The sequence below is a fragment of the Bidens hawaiensis genome, unplaced genomic scaffold, assembly GCF_021521415.1.
Source record: "Bidens hawaiensis isolate Kalapana, Puna unplaced genomic scaffold, B.hawaiensis_p1.1 tig00028338_1, whole genome shotgun sequence".
Taxonomy (NCBI): Eukaryota; Viridiplantae; Streptophyta; class Magnoliopsida; order Asterales; family Asteraceae; genus Bidens; species Bidens hawaiensis.
Window position 1 is genome coordinate 206,853 of NW_027494630.1, and position 22,280 is coordinate 229,132.

General features: G+C 38.0%; 2 pseudogenes; both read right to left on the reverse strand.

Moving 5' to 3' along the window:
• Window positions 1–5,814: 5,814 nt before the first annotated feature.
• Window positions 5,815–7,155, reverse strand: LOC143576916 (AT-hook motif nuclear-localized protein 20 pseudogene; annotated as a pseudogene).
• Window positions 7,156–16,628: 9,473 nt separating this feature from the next.
• LOC143576917 (GDP-L-fucose synthase 1 pseudogene) lies at window positions 16,629–17,729 on the reverse strand (annotated as a pseudogene).
• Window positions 17,730–22,280: the final 4,551 nt, after the last annotated feature.

Here is a 22,280-nt window from a genome sequence, read left to right on the forward strand (position 1 = left end):
ACATTGGTGGAGGAAAGAAAAGGAGAGGCTTCCACCATTGTATAAATAGGAGTGTAAGTACTTGTCCCACATCGCTAGATTATAAACTAGTGAGCTCTTTATAAGAAAGAAAATTCATATGTTATTGTTCTTATAAGACATATCACACCCAGTGCGAAGCACCCGAACGCGCACGGGCACGGGCTCGGGCGAAGTGCGATAGGCGCAATGTGACGCTTAGTATTTTTGCGGAAAATTAAGATTTTTAATAACTCTCCCATCGCGATACACAAAGGGTTTAGATTAGCCCCATCGCGTAGCTCGATGACGTGTAATATTATCCAGAAACTTGGCGGAATAGCGACGCGATGGACTCCCAAAGTAACACATCGCGTATCGCGACGTGGAAGCCACGCAGGCGAGCCACGTGGCGTGCCACGTAGCATGCATAGGGCTTACTAGGCGAAGCTACAAGATTCTTCGCGATACGCGACGCCTTTTGTGTATGGCCATCGTGTATCGCGACGGGGTCCAGAATCATCTATAAATAGGAAGCAAACGTGACATTCATTTCTTTGTCCAAAAATCTTGTTTCTCTCTGAAATTTTCACACATATTAAGAGTATAGTATAATACCCGAGTGTCGTAACGATATCCTATCCGATAGAAAGAAATTGTAACATCCCAAAATTTCGAATAATAATAATAATAATAATAATAATAATAATAATAATAATAATAATAATAATAATAATAATAATGAATATTGACTCGTTATGACGGAAAAGTTTACTTGAGTTAATAAATAAATAGTAAAATGGTAAAAAGGGAAAGATAAGTAAGTTAATTAAATATAATTAATTATTGACCAAAAAAGAAAGATGGGCCTTAGGTCCATGGGCTTAAGGGAGTATAAATACCTCTTAAACCCTAAATCTTTCAATTTCCATCCATATTATCCATCTTATTCTCTCCACACCATAAAACACACACACACCTCTTACCTTCTACGACCGTGAGAGAGAGAGAGAGATTCAAGATCCAAAACCAAGCCGAGATATCGATAGATAGTGGTCATACAAGCTAGATACGAGATCATTGTTGAATCTCAAGCTAGCCGTAACCTAACAACCGACTAAAGGTATGTTTTTGATCTTAAAGGTTAAGTTTTTATGAACGAATAATCATGAAACTCGAACCTAGAGTAGATCGGATCCAAACAAATCATGAAGTTGCAAACTTGAAGATTAAAACGAACTTAATGGACTCATGATTAAATACGGTTCGTAAAGGAAACCCAAGATCTAGCCTAGAACGTTTTAAAACCATAAAGGTCTAAGCTTTACGCCTAAAACGGGTTAGATCTAGTTGATGATATAGTAACGAGTGTAAAATGGTTAGTATAAATAGAAAGGGGTGGTTAAAAGTTCATGATTTGAACCATAGAACATTTACTGGGCAAGGTAGAAACATAAAGATAGAAAGATGAGCTGAATTGGGGGTTCTCGGCCAGGACTGAGGGTTCTCGGCCAACCCGTGTTTTCGGCCAGGTATGGGATTTCGGTCGAACCTGAGTTCTCAGTCATACCAGAGTTCTCGGCCAGAACGGGTTCTCGGTCTCCAGGGTTCTCTTCCAAGGGTTCTCGGCTGACCAAGTCCTCTGTTGGGTTTTGGGCTAAATCCAGTTGGGTCCAAGGTACCATAATGGGCAGTTGGGCTAAGCCCATATATAATATAAAGCAAACTGACCCATTATCTTAGGCTTAGCAAATAAGCCCAACTTAGAAAATGATTTAAAATGTTAATGGAAAATGTGTTAAGGCAGTTAATGAAAATCAAATTTTTCCAAGCTGACCTAGCAGCTTAACCCCAGCCAGGGGATCCGCCCCTTGGACCCCGCTAGGGGCTGCCGCCCCTAGAACCCCGCTGCCAGGGACACTGCCCCCGGACCCCCGTTCGTTGTGGGTTATATAAAGATAGAAATACGATATGAGTAGTAGTAGTTAATTGATACATGTAAATATTATACAGTTAGCCATGCACAACTCAAGAAGGGAATAACGATTAACGGAGAGCGTAACAGGATTTAGGTGAGTTTCTAGCCCCATTTCCTTGTTATGTTTTCGGGCTGTATGCATACTCAACGTGAATGTTAATACACTTACCTTAAATGGTAAGTGTATGTCTTAATGACGATTGTGATAGTTATGTATGCATGCTTGACAGTACGTGAACGACATTCGGGTATTGCACGTATTGTCAAGGCAAGTATAGTGTAGTATGTATGATATGTGTATGTGAACAAGGGAGTATGTACGATTATGTTGTGTATGGTATTAAATGTATGGGTATGATATTGAAAGGTAAGGTAAGGTTAAAGGGTTGCATGCCCTAATAATTTATGTGAAGGCTAAAGGGTTGCATACCCTACTAATATATGCGAAGGATAAAGGGTTGCATACCCTAATAATATATGCGAAGGTTAAAGGGTTGCATACCCTATTAATATATGCGAAGGTTAAAGGGTTGCATACCCTAATAATATATGCGAAGGTTATAGGGCGTAATGCTTTTTAAAACGTAAGGTAAGTATATGACAGAAAGAAAGTACGAAGGTAAGTAAGTATATTATAAACGAAAGTATGGAAGTATGTAGTTATCAATGTATTGTATGTTATGTGATTAACTAGAACTCACTCAACGTAGCTGACTTTTAATATGCACGCAATTGAGTAGAATGAGGCAGTTCTCTTGAGGGGAACACGTGGCATTGAATAAGAGGCTGGCATCGGAAGACTCAAGACGCTTAAGTTTAATGTTTTGTTTATTTTAAAAGACGAGACGTTGTTTTAAGACAAGTTATGGTTTGCTATGAAATGTTTTATGAAAGTTTTATATTCCGCGAATGTTTTTATTAACTCTGATGATTAGAACTATGTTGATGAGTAAATCTAACGTCTAAATGTGAGGCACCGGTAACGTGGCCTTACAGAAATATACACGAATTCAAAAGCTCTGCCTGTTAAGGTATGACATTGTGCCATCGTGTAAGTTTCAACTCTCGTGATTATCGTTATGATTATTGATTTTATACTAATCTAGGAATACTACATTGTGCTTATCCTAGGTGCTTAATATCAAGAAGCGTTCTTTAAATTGTAAACTTGCAAGGTGAGACATTGGAGTTTTTGTACAACTCACATTTGCGTGAGACAATCATTTTCCCGACACTGTCATGATAATTTCAAAACCTATAAAACTCATGACAGATAGTCTAAATGATTTCACATATATTTTAAAGTATTTTAAATACATTATAGTGATTAAGTCTCCATAGACTTACGGGATGGTTACTACTGGTATTGTGGGGTTTTGTATACATGGCTTGCAAACTGGGCTATTACACGTTACTTATTGGACAAGTGTTAGCAATTAAGTAATATGACCACGGTCACAGATACGGTCGAGTGACAAGTATCTTTCGTTAATTTGTAAGCAGGCAGATGTAAAAACATCTTAATGCTGTAACTGTAAAATGTGTCCTTTCAAATGAATGTACCCACCAGTATTTCTTGCTGATCAAATATTTTAAACATGTTTCAGGTGACTTATTAGAGACAAAGGAATGATGCCTGCGGGCTTTCAGCTTAAATAAGTGGCTTGTCACCAGAATAAAGAAACGTGTTTTGTAAATTAGGGTTTATCCCTATAAAAATTATGTTTGTATCAAAATGGGTTAAATTCCCAGTTTACTATAATAACATTCGTGGTGTTTTTATAACTCTGATAATTTTTTCTAACTACGGTTTTAATGAAACTTTCCGTTGCAAAATAATTTAATAAACACCGATACCACCACTCAATGTTCACGGCTTCCTTCCCGAGGTATAGAGGTCGGGGGTTGTGACACCATAGATTCAGAAGCACCATATTCAATGTTTTATGGTGTTCGACGGAAGTTGCAAGTCGTATGAAAAAACAGTGTCACCAAAGGAGCTTAAAGAGGAATGGTGGGGAGTGTGTCCGGTGCAATTTCACGGATTTCAAAAACGACATATTTGGTTCAAAAGTTGTCTGAGCCAACGGGTTCGGAACACATAGCAGGTTTTAATTGGCTCAAACGAAGCCCGTCGGCGAATACGGATTTGGTTCAAAACTTGTCTTTTCCGACGGTTTTGAATGGACATTTATAAAATAAGTTGATATCTTAAGTCATTTACGATTTCGCTCTAGAAATTGACTAATTGAAAATTTTTCTCATCTTAGTCTTAAATATATACAAACGAAACTTTTAAAATCTCTATGGTTGTTTCTTACATTTTTTTACATTTTTTTAAGTCACCAGATTGCTTTATTTGTATATAAAAGTTTCTCATTTACTTGACCCGAATTCATAGATAACATTTTAAATATATATAAAAGTTTCTCTTACCAAACCAAGATAACCCTTAAACGAGGTATAACATCTCATTAAATAAAAAAAGTAATCTCATCAAATACTATATACGAAAATCCTATAAAATTGGAATATAATATAATTAATATCCGAATTTTTTTTTTAAAAAATGTATAATTTATAATTAGAAAACAGTTTTATAGTAAAAAATAAGTAGGTCATGAGTTTTATCAAACTCAAATAACTTTTAAACCATGTTATAAATTTCATTTATATATAAAACTCTTTCATCATAAATATAAATAAGTATATTGTTAACTTCCTTATAATATATAAAATTGAAATTTAATAAAATATAAATGTTAAAAATGTATAATGTAGAACAACCCTGTAATGCGTGAGATAAAAAGTAAAAACTTGTAACTACATCTAATTCTCTTCTTTTATATACTCAATTACAATCATTTAGTAGCCAGCTAAGAAACCAACAAAAATTATTTGTCATGTTATTTTCGACTAGTGGCCAGGGCGTTGTGGACGTGGTCACCAATTCACAACCCACAAGGCAACTTTATCAACATCCAAAATTATTATATTATAATACTATCGTCACCGTCTGCAAGTGGACGATTCTTCAAACCAAAGCAAAATATATACCTGGTGAAATATGATTGAACCCTCCTAACTTTGGAACCAAATTTAATATACCATTGTTACTAACAAGTCATTTTATCGTTCTACTTTTATATCATTATATTACAAATTTATTTTTGTTTACATTATCCTATTAATATCTTATGTATTAACATCCTTTTTTAAATATATGCTTGACCCTCATCTTTATTTATCGAACTTAAATAGGCTCACGAGTCTCATAGTATTAGGAATGATTCTTAAGGAATTCCATTAACTACGAGAACTCAAGAAACCACTTTTAAACAACTTTAGTTTAATATTATTTAGACATAAAAAACAATAAAAGTTTGTACTTAGCGGGATTAAAATATGTAACCATGTCATATCACACATACTAGACAATACAAAACAATACAAAAAATTTTGTTAACGGGATTAAACATGTAACCTATCATATTTATGTTGGTAAAGCAGATATGTACACGTAAACGAGATATGCAAATGTAAATTCGTAAGGTTACACATGTAATCTTGTGAGTTTAGCTCAAAACATTTACTAAACTAGTCAGGCCTAAGCTTAGAATACACTTTGAATAACTAAACCTTTAGAATAAGTAAACCTTTTGACCAAGTGAAGTTTTCAAGGTTTTCAACCTTCTCACATTCACATTGGCAGTCCCAATGGGTCAAAATTTTAACATAAAACACAAAAAAATCAATAGGAGTTAAGTAAAACTAGCTTCATAAACCATCAAACTAAGCCCCAAAATACACATGAGTGAGTCATATTACAACATAAGTGATAATCCTAATCAAACTATCATTAACCAAAATATGAAAGATTCTAACTTTGTAGCAAACTACCTCTATTCTTCTACAAAAGAGACCATCTTGCACTTGCATTGAAAATAGCTAGAAATTAGACGGTGACGAGCGCGGTGGAGTCGCCCAAAACATGTCCTGATGCATTTGACCATTTGGCAATAGTTTAGGGGGCTGATTGTAAACTGGCATTGAAGAAGATGGAATATTTTCCCCTTGAGGAGCACCCCCTCCAGATTGTGGACTAGTTCCAGCATTCACCCCTGAAGTTTGCTGAATTTGCATTTCACCCCCTTCCTCCTCGTCCTCCAACGGCAAGCGCTCGTAAGTCGCGTTAGTAAACGTGGCGGCAATAACCATCACCGGCCCAGACGCGACTAATTGCCCAACCACCAACCCACCCACCACCTGCCCTTGACCCCCAGCTAAATACACCGTCAGCCCAGTGGCCCCAGGTGAAGACGGGTGCGGGAGAAACGCCCCAGACAAGGACAGTATTTCAAACCGTCCTTGTAAACTCAAAACCCCGCCTGGGGCAGCGGGCTGACGGAGTGTCACATTAGTAACAATACCCGTTCCACTCAGCACCGACACCCCACGGTGTCGGCGCTGAGCGAACGTGGCGATACATTCGGAAACATCATTCCCACTAGTGATTTCCAACACATGGCTCCTAAGAGCATTAGGGTTCTCCTTAGTTATCACAATCGGGGGCTTCGGCTTGTTTTTCGAGCCCGGCGGCCTCCCACGAGGCCGCCTGCCCCCACCCGAGCTAGTAGGCTCGGGACCCTCCAAAGAAACCCCTCCCACAATATTATTATTATGCTCTTGTTCACCAAACTCCTCATCCTCTTCATCATTAGGGTTTGCACCATTTCCGGTGACATCCAACGCCGTCTTCTCGTCCTCCGGTACCGGCGTATGCCTTAAATGAATCCCAGCAGTCTGGCCCACATTCCCAGCCCACCAACGGTTCGCCATGATAAAAACTTATTTTAACTCAAACCCAAATAATAATAATAATTTGCATGAAAACCCTAGATCTGTAGCAAAAAAGGTAAAAGATTCAAATATTTGAAAGCTGCTATATTAAACCAGATGTGTACGAATAAGCAACAGGTATAGATGTACAGAGCAAAGGTGATAATAGGAGCGTAGACTAGCAGTAGTCTAGTAGCTATAAGTTTGAAGAAGAAGGTATAGGTGGTGATGATGATGATGATGATGGTTTTTTAGAAGAGAGTGTGAGTGGGGTGTACGTTTAGCAGGGAAGTGCAGAGAGGCGTACGATAAGGGAGAGCAGTAGTATTTGGAATATAGAAAGAAAGAAAGAAAGAAAGAAAGGCGGTTTTTAGATTTAGATTTAGATTTAGATTTAGATTTGAGTTGAGATTATATATCTTGTGTTGTGGTGGTCTCTAGAATGAGCCAATAGTGTGTTGTCGAACACGAAGTACAGCTGTTGCTGGCATATCATAAATAAATAATAATAAATAATGTAATGTTAAAACATTTTTTTTGTTTCTTGGCTAAAGGTTGACTGGCTGGTTATTCCATTTTTGACCAAACATTTGCATTTGGTTACCTTTGTTTCACACACTAACGTGAGAATGAGATCCAAATGTTTATTAGACCAAATTAAAGTTTAGATTTTAAAATTTATTAAATCATTATAAAAGCTGGTTGTGTTCAATATATTATAATTATACTAAAGGGAGCAAAGAAAAGGACTGGTTTAAAATAAGTAAAACTTCACTTTTTGGTACGTTTTAAGATTATAATTTATAATTTTTTTTCTGGCCCACTAAATAAATTATTGTTTTTGGTACCTAGTATTTGGTTACGAGGTAATGTTTTATATTATTAGGTAAATCGCAAATAAAAAATGTGAAGGTGCCCCATCCATTTAACTTGGGTTACCGTTGATAGATTGCAAACGTCAATCATCTATCTATCTATTTAAATAAAGAATCTCTATGCATACTATTAACAAACTACTACTATTTTACATAGCCATTTAAAATGATTTATTTATTTTTTATTTTAATACAAAAAGGCTAATATCATTTTTCCCTAATTGTTTTTTTAGTTATTTTTCAATTTCACTAGTTTTTTAAATATATTTTTATTTTACTTAGATTTTATTATGTAACTTTTTTCAAGTACATTTCTTAAAAAACTAAAACTTTTTGTGTTTAAAGTAGTGAAACACCCATTGTACTTGATAAGAAAATTCCAATATTTCCAACAGATCTACAATGAGGCTTTAATGGGGGCTCCAACCAATAATATTATAACGTGTGGCAGAGAGAGAAACTGGATAAGGGGGGTGTTGGAGCCCCTGGCCCTGGTATGGGGGGCTTTAATGGGGGCTTTAATGGGGTATAATTATATAGGAAAAATATTTTTTTTTTGGGTTTGGTCGGCTCCCAACGGTCAAAAAACCATCAAATCCCGTGCTTTTCTCTCTCTTCTCCCGCTAACAGGCTCACGCCTGCATGGTTTTTCGCGTTAGCGCCCCGGTGGTGTGGTGTTAGCGCCTGGGGGCGCGAGCGGAGGGGCTCTAGCGCCCCCGTTGAAGCCCCACACCCCTCAGCCTAACTTTGCATGGTCAGGTTTAAATTTAATAAAAAGTTAAATACATGTTTGTCGAGTGAAAAGAGATATGTACATGCTATTAGCCATTCTTCTGACTAAAGACTGTTTCTACCTTTCCGGCTCATGAAAACATTGGCATTCTTTATGAGAGACTTAGCTTTCAGTTTTATGTAGGCAAGAAAAGAAAACACATACAAATAATGGAGTTTCTATTCCACACCATTTTTATCTTTTTTGTACGTTTTTTGGGCTCCTAGCTACTGGTTAGGAGGTTCCAATCTTATGTTTCTTTATGTATTCGGCATTTCCAAAAAATTTTTTACTCTGGGTTGTAATGCTAGCACAACTTGAACCTTCGCTTGCTAAGTGTGAAGCAGTAAAACAAGCAATTTCATTGTCATCCACTTTCATCATCGTTTAGAGAACGCAAAGAGGGTTGTAGTTTTGAAACACCTCATGATTGTTCTTATTTTCTTGTTTCTTATGTTCAATGCAAAAAAGGATATTGAATGGAGTTTTTTAAAGTGTTCAATTTTACAAAATAACTCAAATTCTTTGTACAACCACAGTAACCATCTTTAGTGGTTGCATCCATCTTTAGTATTTCGTTTTTTAGTTGGGTATGGGTTACTTGTAATATTTGCTCTTTTTTTGGGGTTTAGCTTCTAATGGTAGATTTTTTTTCATCGATTTCAAATTTGTTGCATCCATTATTCATAAACTTTACCTCCAATGCATATATTTGTCCACATTGAATGTGGACGGGTTTTACAGACATAATGTTGGATATGTCCATAAAGCATCCACAACGCATATCAGTCGTCCACCTCTTTTCCTATCTCATCCTCCCTTATCACAAAATCCGTCCGAAATTCCACACAACCACCACCCTCTCTCTTCCTTATAGCCTCTCTCGCTCTTCTAGCTAACCAGGTAAAATATTTAAACTTAGAACACTTTTACACACTTTAATAACCTGATTTGAACAAAAAATCTTTATGAGTGACCTCGCCATTATAAATCAATTATCAATATTGATACATATTTCACCCTCACATGCACCATGCAACCCTTGTTTACCATATCAGCTTTCGGTTGATTTTCAAAACTTTGTGATTTGTCGAGGAATCATTATTCTACTTTAAAAACTCATCGTTTATTTATACTATATATAAAGCATGAGTGAGAGACCTCTTAATTTTTAAGAGGTACCAAACTTGTTGCTTTTAGTATAAACTATAATGCACAATATTAAGACATTTTATGGGCAATTTTGTATTTTGACAATTTTGTCTTTTAACATAACCAAAATAATGTTACTGTTTATTTTTAATTTATTAAAAAATAATTACAAGTTTGGTCCATTAATTTTAATCACATTTTGTTAATTTATATAATAGTTACATATATACCCCTTATTTTAAACCAACTACCCCGACGACGTTTAAACGTTTATAATTTTTTCACACGTCAATATTTTTTAGAAAACATTATACCGTAAAAACAAGTATTTTATTCTCTTTAATTTGAGTATGGTATTGCTATTGTTTTTTCATTTTAAAACCTTAACGTGTTACGTGATTACCATTAAAGACCGACAAACGAATCCGGCGGTTTTGGTCGTTCGGGTCATGGGTCTAAAAGGTTAAGGTTGGAATGAGTCGATACAAAAAGGTTAATTTGGTTTGGGTCGGGACGTGTTTGGGTTGAAAGGGATCAAGTCGTAACGAATTTCGGCTAGAACATTGTCAAGCGGACGAGTTCAATGTAGCGTTACGTGCGCACCAACACCTGGATGAGCGTGCACAATCGTTGTGTAACGTGCTTACTAACACCGGTTAAGATTTCAATGTCGCAATATGAGCATACTATAGTCGTGTTACGCGCGTACTATTGTTAAGTCACACACATACAAAAACAGTAACACCAGTTACCTCGCCGTATCGTGTGGGCACGCAACTAGTGTAAAAAAACAGCACACATCAAACTGGCCCATTAGTGAATAATAAAAATAAAGGCCACCTCAAAGCCCAAATAGCGTTTAGGCTTTGCAAAACGCAACACTTATGGGCCACCTCAAAACCCAACTCCCTCTCTAGAGAGAAGTTACCAAAAATTATGTATCTTAAAAAGAGAATCAGTCTGTATCTTTGGCGAACCAACAAGAATCTCATCACACCCAATTTATATATGTATTTGATCGTGTAAGTGAATTATTTTTCAAAAAAAAACTCAAAATTTTTGTTTATATAATAAACAAAATAAAAATTTGGAGTATATAAAATTTGCATTAAACAGTTAAATGTATATCAATGCAAAAACATTCGGCTACCCCCCAAATCTAAGGACGGGCAAGATCCGCCAAAAACAGACACGCTCCGCCCAAAACGCCAAAGTTAAGATTGAGAAGGAGATTACGACATTCGCAACAACGAGACGTACAACGTGTATGCGTTGAACCAACTCGATGGCACGCCCGTTTATAACACGGCGTAGCTGCGAAGTTGTGACATCCGGCATTTTTAAGTTAACTCTGTTAACTAAACCCAGTTAAATCCTGTTGACTATGTCTATAAACTCAGTTAGTTCTGTTAACTATGAGTATGAACTCTTGTACACGTGATGTCATGTATGCGTATATTTAAGTCAACGTGTCATTGGTGACTTAAACAAGGATAAGTGACTAATTATAACTAGGATAATAAACTCGTCTTGCATGTTATAATAAACATGTCATATAACATGTATGATAAGTATAATGTGCTATGTGATTAATATGTTATTACATGATGATGTGATTGTAAGTAAGCTAAATGATTAAATAGGTTATATTGTATGTCATGTAACATGTTTATTATTTAAATGGAACCTTAGGTTATGTTACATAGGAAATGTTTATTAAAATATGTAGCATGTCACACATGAGTTAATAAAAGTTAACCTAAGTAATTTTATTCATTAAATCAATCATAAAGGGTTGTTAATAACAAGGAGGTTACAACTATTGGATGCCAACACCTTTTCCTCTCTCCTTGGCCGTGATACTCACACACACACACACATACTCTCATTTTCTTTCATACAAACAATCATCTTCTAGTATTTTCTCCATAACACAAGAGTTGGTGATTTTGGTAAACAAGGGTTTAAGCATTTGATCAAGCAAAGTGAGTAGATTATTATGTTTATATGTTTCTTTTTCTTTTAATTCATATGAACCTTGTATCCAAATGGTTGGATCATGAAAGGGGATGATCAAAGTTTGACAAGTAAAAAGGATTTTTGTATGTGTCTTGATTAGTATTTTTGAGTCTTTTATAAATACATGTGTTTTTACTTCTCTTAAGAAATCAAATGGATAAAAATAAGACATGAAATTTGATTTGGTAAGAATGTTTCTTGATGATTTTGAATCATAAATGTTTCTTGATGATTTTGAATCAAAATGTAGTGAATTGTGCCTAAAACTGCTTGTTGGCAGACTTGATGTTCCGGATTGCATTGTGGATAACTTGATATGTTTGAGTTTTTGATCGATTTTTGATTCTATGAACATGTACTTTGAATCTAGTTTTCAGAAAGTTCAGAATCTTAATTTTTGGACTCTGTTTGAGTACTTTTTATGAATTTATAAAATCAGGATGCAAAGCTGATTTAGGGATAATAATTTCTGAGTTGAGTTGTAAATTTCATAACTTGATGATAAAATAGATATGAATATAATTCTACTTCTAGGATGTTGTAAATTGAATTAGGAATCTAGTCCAATTGGTCTTGCATCAATTGGATAAATATGGAATTTTTGACAAATTTTTGATTACTGCTGTGTTGTTGTAGAAATATAAATCATGTTGTTGTAGTATATGAATATTCTGGACGAATTGGTAAATCCAAAAATTGTGAGAAAAATATATGTTGAACCTAATACTGATGTGTACATGTGTGATTTATTTGGTAATTTAATTGTGAGTTTTGATTGATGAGAAAAATCGGTTTAGGTGGTATAAATTGTTAAAGGTGATAAAGGTGTTGGTTGAATTGAGATAATTGCAAATTGTGATATGTTAGTTGTGGTAAATTAGAACTTTGACTTTTTAAGTCAACTTAGAACTAGTTGACTAAATAGTTAGTCTTGCTTGTGATGTTGTGAAAGTGTATTGATCATAGAATTGCAAGGAATATGGCTAAGTGTGTATACTTGATGATTGATTAAGTGTGACTAGAATTATAAGGTAAACATTCTAAGTCCAACCTTTTAGTCAAAGGTCAATATTTTAGTCAAAGGTCAAAACTTTAGTCAAAGTCAACTTTAGTCAAAGTCAACAAAAGTCAAACTTTGGTCAAAAGTCTTTTTTTAAAAACAATGGGAGATTGTTGGATACTAGTGGTTCTAGGAACCATCCCACAAGTTACTCACGTACTTGCATTTTTAGGGTCTTAGCACGTGACGCATTTACTTCGGTCGGATTTGTGTAATACCCGAAGCACCAACAAGGTGAGTTTACGGCCCCACTTTTATACTTTTCCTTTGGGGGAGGAAACATGCAAAACTGTTTTACTTTACTTGCTCTAAATCTTTACACAACCGTTTGGTTGCTTATAACGTAGTGTTTCTTTGCCATGGAAAGTCCTCACGAACATCGGACCGTTAACTAAGGTTAACTGGCGTGGTAAATTTAAATAGTACTATTGGGTTTGACAAACCCCACCCTGCATTATTCTCGACTGGAGGTCGAACGGGGTGTAACTTTGACCAAACATTGTTAAGTTTTGGCAATACTTGACTTGAGGCAATAACTAGTCAGCCTCGGTCGTGATGGAAACATAACACTATGCGGCAACGAGTTAACTAAGTGTAGTTAACCATGGGCCACTTTTATTTATAAATGTTTATGAACTGATAGAGCATAACAACTTTGAAAACCTGTGAACTCACCAACCATATGTGTTGACTCTTTTTAGCATGTTTTCCTCAGGTAAGCACTTGGATTAAGATAACATTGCATGCATGGACTCGCATTGGTTTAAGTTTGAAAACATCTATTTGATATTGGTTGTGCGCTTGTAGCGCCATGAATTATTTAAACTTGTCTGGGAGATGGCTCCCGCACTTTGTTTAGCTTCCGCACTAGCACTTAAGTACTCTGAACATTTTATTTTGATTTGTTAAAACTTTTAAGACCATATAGATGTCGTTTGGTGTGATTAATGTGTTCGGATCCTGGTTTGTCACCCGCCTTACGGTAAAACTCCGTTAGTGGAAATTTGGGGGTGTGACAGAAGTGTTATACGTAAATCGATTTCATTTTATATAAAAGCAGGCAGAAAGCCGCAAAATTAATAAAAACGATACTCCATTGTTGGCAATCTAAATTGGCGTTAATTAAATGATACTTATTTTAACGCGCGCCGAAAATACTACGGTTCCACCGCGTTGGATATGCTCCGGTCCACCATCCAGTCCACCGCGTTGGGCACGTTCCAATCTAAACAGACATACTCCGGTACACCGCGTCGAACACGTTCCGATAAAAACGGCCACGCGCCAAACATAAAGTGGGTGGGGGGGGACCTGATAATAACCCAAATGGCCACGCGCCAAACATATAGGTTGGGGAACCTGATAATGACCCAAACGGCCACACGCCAAACATAAAGATTGGGGAACCTTATAATAACCCAAGTCGGACACGATTCGTTCCACGTGCCCCGCACATGTCATGTTCAAGACGGACACGATCCGTCCCACGCGCCCTAGACACGTTCCACCCAAATTCACCATCATGATTTTAAAACCTCTTAAAACCCGTTATTTTTAACCCTCAAGCACTCCAAATAAGTCCATAGCTCCCCTTTCTTTAAAAATGGCAACTACGGACTTGGGGGACTTGTAGAGGTAGGGTCCCGAACCCCCGGTACGACCATTTACTTATTACATAAGATGTTATATCTGTTATGTTATTATTTGGTTACTAACTAAGGCCCAATGGGCCGGGGGTTGTGGAGGTAACCCCTAACCGGACTTGGCCCATTAAGGTTAAGGTTCATGATGACTGCCATGGAGTTTCCTATATAAAGGACCTTCATATCTCATTTGAAATGATCCTTTCTTGGACTCTTGGTCTCCACCAATATTTTTGTGTCTGTACTCCTAGCAGTCACCTCCAGTCTCCACTCCCCCTCGGTCTTTCCATGGCAGGTCTCGAGCAACTGGAGAAGAAGATCGAGATGCGGGTTCACATGTGTACCAAAACAGAAGAGAACATCCATCTGACCCAGGAGAGGTGAGATCTCATGTTCCTTCAATAACCCATCGTGAGGAATACCTAACCATAACCATCGGACTAACATGTTAGACCTTGAAGAGTGGATTTGTGTTTCTTCACATGTCTACCTAAAAAAAGTGACACAAACTTGAACTTAAAAATCATGTAACATCAGTGATGAAGTTCACATACATGTTAAAAACATATCAATAGTCATTAAAAATGGCATAAATGTTTATTTTTTCTCTCCAGTTCATTTAGCCTGACTGACTAAGGTTACAAGTTAACTGTTTTTAAGGGGGCAATCAAGAGTTTTACCAAAAAATCACATTACAAATGTTTTTTTAAGTTACTACATACCTCAGTCAGCCACTGTAACTAACCCCACTTAAACATTGTATTTATTATTCTTATTCTTATTGATGAAGAACGAAGAAACACGGTTATTGAAAAGATCCATGAGTCGGCTGTGAGCATATCAAAGAGGCGAGGGGTGGAGCTTTTGGACTTCAAATTGTATACCAGGACCCGCCCGCCCGCTCCGATGAATCTGTGATCAAAGCAATGGAATCCGCCGCTCGAGATTTGGGTTTGACTCACAAAAAGATGATCAGCAGAGCTTATCATGATTCTCTTTTTATGGCTAGGTTTGTTACTACAAAATTTCGTTAATTGTTCTCTAAACTTTTAAGTTACGATTAATGTGGTTTGAAATTTATTTATGTAGAAAAGAACCAATGGGAATGATATTTATTCCATGTTATAAAGGTACAGCCAGCCATAAATATCATCATTTCCTTTTTTTTTTGAATTTTATACAAGTTTATGTGTTTATTTATTTTGCGGGCTACAGTCATAACCCGGAGGAGTACGCCTCGCCTGAAGATATAGCAAACGAAGCGAAGGTGTTGTCGCTAACACTCGCCAAAGTGTCCCTTAAACTCTTAATTTGTACGAGTAAATGTTCCAAACCAAACAAACGCAGTTAGACCACTATGCAGCAAAAAACTTGTAATCTGTTCAAAGATAAAAACTAGTTATAAGCCAATTTATGAGCCTGAGATTAAACACAAAAGTCTATTATTTATTTGGTCAATAATTTAAACTAAATCATTCTTTGTGGGAAATGTATTGTTGTTTGGGTTAGTTTATGCTGTTTTCTATTGTGATAGTCACTGTTATGTGTAAAAAAGTGTATATATGTGTTGTACATTGGCTTGTGAGTTAGCGTGCACGTTTGGAGGCAGTTGAGTTGTCGATAGTAACTTTCTTGCACACATGAGATCTCGGTTATTTTTGTTAATAGTTATAACCATGAACTGTAACAACATGTTGTGATAGTTCGTCTGTTGTGTGGTTCAACAGAAATAAACGAGCGGAGGTCATACCTAATAAACAGGGAAACAATATTACCCCATTATGTGTAGATTAGTGGCGGTTTCAGCCTATTCAGGTTCAAACGAAATCATGGAAAGCTAGAGATAGATCTAATAGTACGCGAGTTCTATATGCCCTATTTTAGCGTGTTTCGGGTTGATTCATGTACAAGTGGTAAAATGGTTTTGCAAAAAAGAATGATAGTAAAGAGTTACTTGTAAAAATCACAGCTAGACGTCAATTTATCGCTAGTCGGTACTCCACTACTGTCCGACTAGACACCACTGCCCGACTAGCGCCTAGCAATTTCTACAACACTATTGTCTTTGTTCTTTTGTTTATCAGATTTACAAACACAATCACTAAGAAAAGAAACATGGATTCAAAAGCCTAGATGCATAAACTTTGCTTGTATATGTTTGAATTTCAACAACAATTTCATACTTTAATTAGAGTAGTTTAACATAAATCCAAAAAACAAATTAACAGCAGCAGCGTAATACCAAAACAAAATCTGCTTTATAAACAAAGATCCAGATTTGAATACTTGGTCATAATTTATAATTTCCTTGATTATAATTCATTCCACAATCCCCAAAATATAGTATATATAGCTCTTAAAAAGTAGTAGTAAATAACAATCACTGTAAATATAATAACCTTAAAACAGAAAACAACTTATCACCAGTAACAACACATAGACGCAAACTTATTGCGTCGTAACGTACCATTTGTAAGTACCAACGAGACCATCCCGAAGCGAAATCTTGGCTTCCCAAGCCAACTTAGAAAGCGTCGAACTATCCATAAGCTTCCTCGGAGTCCCATCCGGCTTGGAACTATCCCAAACAAGCTCTCCTTCAAACCCGACAACCTCTTTAACCAACTCCGCAAGCTCCTTAATCGACACCTCCTTCCCACTTCCCACATTCACGTGCTCTAAATCCGAATAATTCTCCAACAGAAACACAACCGCATCCGCCAGGTCATCCACATGCAAGAACTCACGCAGCGGTGACCCTGTACCCCACACCACGACTTCTTTCGCCCCCGAAACTTTAGCCTCATGAAACCTTCTCATTAAAGCAGGCAACACGTGCGAATTCTCGGGGTGGAAATTGTCATTCGGACCGTATAAGTTCGTGGGCATGGCGGAAATAGCGTCCCACTTGTGTTGCAGGCGATACGCCTGGCACAGCCTATTTTGGCAACCGCGTACCACTCGTTGGTGGGTTCCAGCGGGCCGGTTAGTAAAGCGGATTCAGGTATGGGTTGGGGGGCGTGTTTGGGGTAGATGCAAGAAGAGCCTAGGAACAGAAGCTTTTTGACGGCGTAACGGTAGGCGGAGTCGATGACATTGGTCTGAATCTGGAGGTTGATGGTGATGAAGTCGGCAGGGTAGGTGTTGTTGGCGTGGATGCCGCCGACCTTGGCTGCAGTGAGGATCACGTATTGGGGCTTCTCGATGGAAAAGAAGGTTTTGACGGCGGACTGGTTGGTTAAGTCAAGCTCCGAGTGGGACCGGAGGATGAGGTTGGTGTAGCCGAGGGAGCGCAGGCGGCGTAGCCCACGAGTCCGCGGTGGCTGGCCACAAAGACCTTGGCGGATTTGTCCGGTTTAGGGGCATCAGTGACTGTCATTTTGCAATCTGAAGAAAGAAAACCTCCGGTTTAGGGGCATCAGTGACTGTCATTTTGCAATCTGAAGAAAGAAAACCTCCCTCTGTGTTAAGCAAACTGATATTGATATAAAAATCAAATGTATATATAGAGGGAGTGTTAATAAATGAAAGGTAATTTAGGTTTCAGCAGCAGCAGAATATTAGTAATTGTTAAGAGTATTGATTTGTTCAACAATGAAATCTCAAGTTAGTAATAATACTAATAATAATATGCAGCAGCAGCAGGTGAGATAAGTGAGTTAATTCCTTCCCACCCTTTCCTTTCCTTTCTTTTCCTTTCCCTCCTTAAATGAAACTCGGGAACAGAGCGAAAAGAGAAAAGAAAGGAAAATAGGCGAGAAAGGAAAGAAAAAGATGTGATTTTTTATGGTGTTCCCTATTTTAATGAAAGAAAAGAAAAGTTTACTTTTTATGTGTTCCCTAGTTGGAAAGTAAAAGAAAGAAAAGTTTCAATTTTACCATTATACCCTTAGTTTACTTCCAAGTGTCTATTACTCGTTCTTCTAAACCATCTCTACCTTTATAGTCTTAAACGAGTCTCCACACTTAAACATGGTCAAACCTCATTCTTTCTTCCTTCCTTCCTTGAGCAATTAAAATTAAGTATGTTCTAACCTGCGCGGGCCTATCGTCTGTTTATTTCTTCTAATATTTTGATATGTTCTTAAATGCAAAACTTAGGGTAATATTATCTTTAGAAGTAATGCAGGTTAGGTTTACTACATCCAAAATATATGGTATAACATCTACTGCCTAATTATATAGCTTCCTACAAATGATATATGAACCTTTTAACTAATGGTGCATCTAATTATATATGGCATGTAGTCTAACTAATTGTTCTAATCTGCTCCATTAAACGAGTTAATCTTATTTGACAATTAATCTTGATATGGTGCATACCATTGCAGTCGTTTACCTCAAAGAAGTTCTTATTGCATATTTAATTATATCAAGAAAAACCATATTAATCGGTCAATTGAATAAGATGTAAAATAAAAACAAAGTGAGATTAAGTTTATAATACCTGATAAAAGAAGAACAGGCACTGTATGCTTGGGGCGTCTGGGTTTGTGATAGAATAAAATGGACTTACCGGTTGGTTGGTTGGTTGGTTATAAGAAACTTGACCGACAGTAGAAGAAGAAGGAATCAGATTTAGATTTGAAACACAAGCCCAAGGCTTTGTGGTAAGCGCAGGCAGACTGGCAGTGTGTGTCTTACAATTATTATTATTATTATTATTATTATTATTATTATTATTATCATTATTATTATTATTATTATTATTATTATTATATTTTCAAACCTCCGCTTTCCTCTCCTCTCAATAACATATCAAACCTTCCTCAATTCGACTTTGTTTTTTATTCGTACGTATGCCAATTTTATTTTATTCTTATTATTATGGTGATAAATAAACAAAAATTTTATTCTTAGTATTTGTCATTCCTGGTAATCTGGTATTTACGCTCATGGGTCATAACGAGTTAAGGTCAGTAAAGGTCGATACAAAAAATTGTTAATTTGGTTCGGTCCTCGATGGTTCAGGTCGAAATAGGCCAAATCAAAACGAGCTTTGGGTTAAAACGATTTTGGGATGAAACGGGTTTTGTGTCAAAACGGGCCGGGTTAAATAGTTGTTACTTGAAATTACTGTACATTTTATTTTTTGCTTCTTGATTTCGTCACAGGTTACACAGATGACATTGTTTATGCATACCATATTGCTTGCGTGTAGGCGTTGTGCGACACGCTTACCGACACTAGTTACACGTCTGATGCCACGTTAAGCACATACCATCGTCATGTAATGTACGTACTGTTGCGACTTGTGAGGATCATAATGACACCGGTAACGTTCGTGCATATCCTGTTACATCGTGCGGACACATAACTAGTTTATATTGAACAAGTAGATCACGGTACCACTTTAATTGTCATGGCTTAGCATAAACATAACAATTGTCAAGGTTATAACCTTGTATATTGTAAATTTATTTACCTTTGGCTTTACCCATAGAATTTACTTGAGCATGGATTGTTTCAGACTCATGACTCTACATCTCACCCTACTTAGCCAATACCCGAACCCGATGCATAGGGTATGGTTTATAAAGATAATACCCGGACCTGATCCGTTATTACCAATACCTAATTTTCCAATACCCGGTTTTGAAGAACCGTGGATCGACTCACTGGTAGACGATCTACTTTCCTCGGGTGTGATTATGATATTTCACCGATGGTTCTCTTGGATCTGGGTTCTTCCACCTACAAAATGAACAGCACCGTAAACTTACCCCTCAGAAAGGGACAGATGGGTCCTCTTTGGGGTAACCCTCCGGTGTGAGAATAAGTGTTTGTAGGAGAAGATAATAATATGAGAGTAAGGAATTTGGAGTGTATTGCTTAATGCAGCTGAATACTCTGTAATTGGATCTAATTGGATGTAATTGTGTCTGCTTGGATGTGTTCTCCTTGTGGAGTTGATGTGGTATTTATAGTGCTAGGGTTTCCAATGATTGGGCTCAGACCCAATTAGGGCTTTGTTGGCCTCTTCCAGTTGCTTTGCGCCACGTGTCCTTTGGGACACCTGGTGCTTTTTCATTGGTTATAATCACGTGGTAGCACATGGGTTTTGCTGAGTTGTCCACCTTTCATTGGCAGCTGTCAACATCAGCATATTCTTATTCCTTAAAAAGATACCTTCTGGAAGGTTGTCTGACGTGCACAATCAAGGTTGCCGTAATCCTGACTTGGATAAGGACGAGGTTGATTATGTGCATGTGTGATACGCGCATATCCTGAGGATGCGCGAGGTCTTCTCTTTATTCTCACGCGCAGATGTTTCATGCGCAGATGTGATATGCACGAGCATGTGATATGCGCCACGCGCGGATGCGCCACGCGCATATGTGATATGCGTGAGCATATGTGATGCGTGAGCATATGTGATGCCTGAGCATCTGTGATGCCTGAGCATCTGTGGTGCCTGAGCATATGATGCCTGAGCATATGATGCCTGAGCATGTGATGCATGAGCATATGTGATGCCTGAGCATCTGTGGTGCCTGAGCATGTGATGCATGAGCATATGTGATATGCGTGAGCATATGTGATATGCGCCATGCGCGTAGTTTTTGGCTTTGTGCCTTCATAATGTCTTGATTTCAAGCCTCTTGTCCATATCTTGTGGGTTGACCCGCCTCGCTCGGTGTTGAGGCGGGTACATACCTCTTCAAGCCCCCCCAGTCTAATGTGTGTCTTGTCTCGCGCGAGCGAGGTAAGATAGATATTAGACTTAATAGTTTGCTCTTTTTGTAGGGGTTTGTCTTCTTCTTCTTATTATTCATGGTTGCGCGAAATTCTATCTTTTTGGTTGAAAACGAATCGTCCCTGTACGTGGTTGGTTGTTGCTGACATGCGTCAGTGATGGAGACGTGTCAGACCTTTCGTGTGCTCGAGGTGCTACAGTTGCCTTTCGTGTCCCCTCACATAGTGTCAGGGACACGTGTCGCGCTCGCGTTGGTCCGTTCCTGCGAGTGGTGGCGCGTGAACTCTGGCAGCAGCTGTATCGTTTCTTTTCGTGTCCCCTCACACAGTGTCAGGGACACGTGTCGCGCTTGCGTTGGTTTACACCTGCGAGTGGGGGCGCGTGAAGTCCGATCAGCACCAATTTTTCTCTCTCCTGGGCCTATAAAAGCCAGCCCCTTTGAGTTTTTTATCCTTCATCTTCTTGTTTATTCAGAGCTTTTTCCTTTCATACTATTCCGATTAGCTGTCTTCTGCTTCCAGATCTCTGTTCTTCAGATCATCCTTTGTCCGTTTTTACAGTTGTATGTCTGATAGCTCAGACAACACAATCTCCCCTATCCATCGCCGTGTTAAATCGTTAGTAATGTCTACATTGAAGAAGACCGGCAAGGGGAAGAGGGCTGCTGAGGCCTCGTCGGAGGAGGTAGGGAGGACCAAGGCCGTGAAGAAGTGGGATGAGATCCCCTGCAAACTTAGGCAGTCCGATTTTGACAGCCTTATCGATACTCAGGGTTTTCTCCCTGAGTATGGCTGCATGTTGCCGGCGGCCGGGCAAACGGCGGCGGACCCGCCTACTGGCTATATTTCCTTGTATTGCCATTTTTTCACCCACTGCAACCTTCGTCTCCCGATGACAAGGTTTGTGGGTGCGCTGCTTAGGTTTTATGGGATTCATATATCCCAAGTCCATCCGTTTGGACTTGTGCGTATGACTCATTTTGAGTTCATGTGCAAATCTCAGCGCGAGGAGCCCACCCCTCGTCGCTTTCAATTTTTTTACAAGCCAAAGATCCAAGATTCTTGGTTCTCCTTTATTCCTCGCAGTCAGAAGGTCAAGTGCTGCACTGTTTCATTCAAGAGCCTTCATGACTGGTCTGAGAGATTTTTTTACATCAGGGCTGGTGTGATCCCCATCCGCATGACCATGCGCGCGATCTCTTCTGCGCCTGCGGATGTGGGTGTCTTCAAGAACCCAACTGGCGCCTGG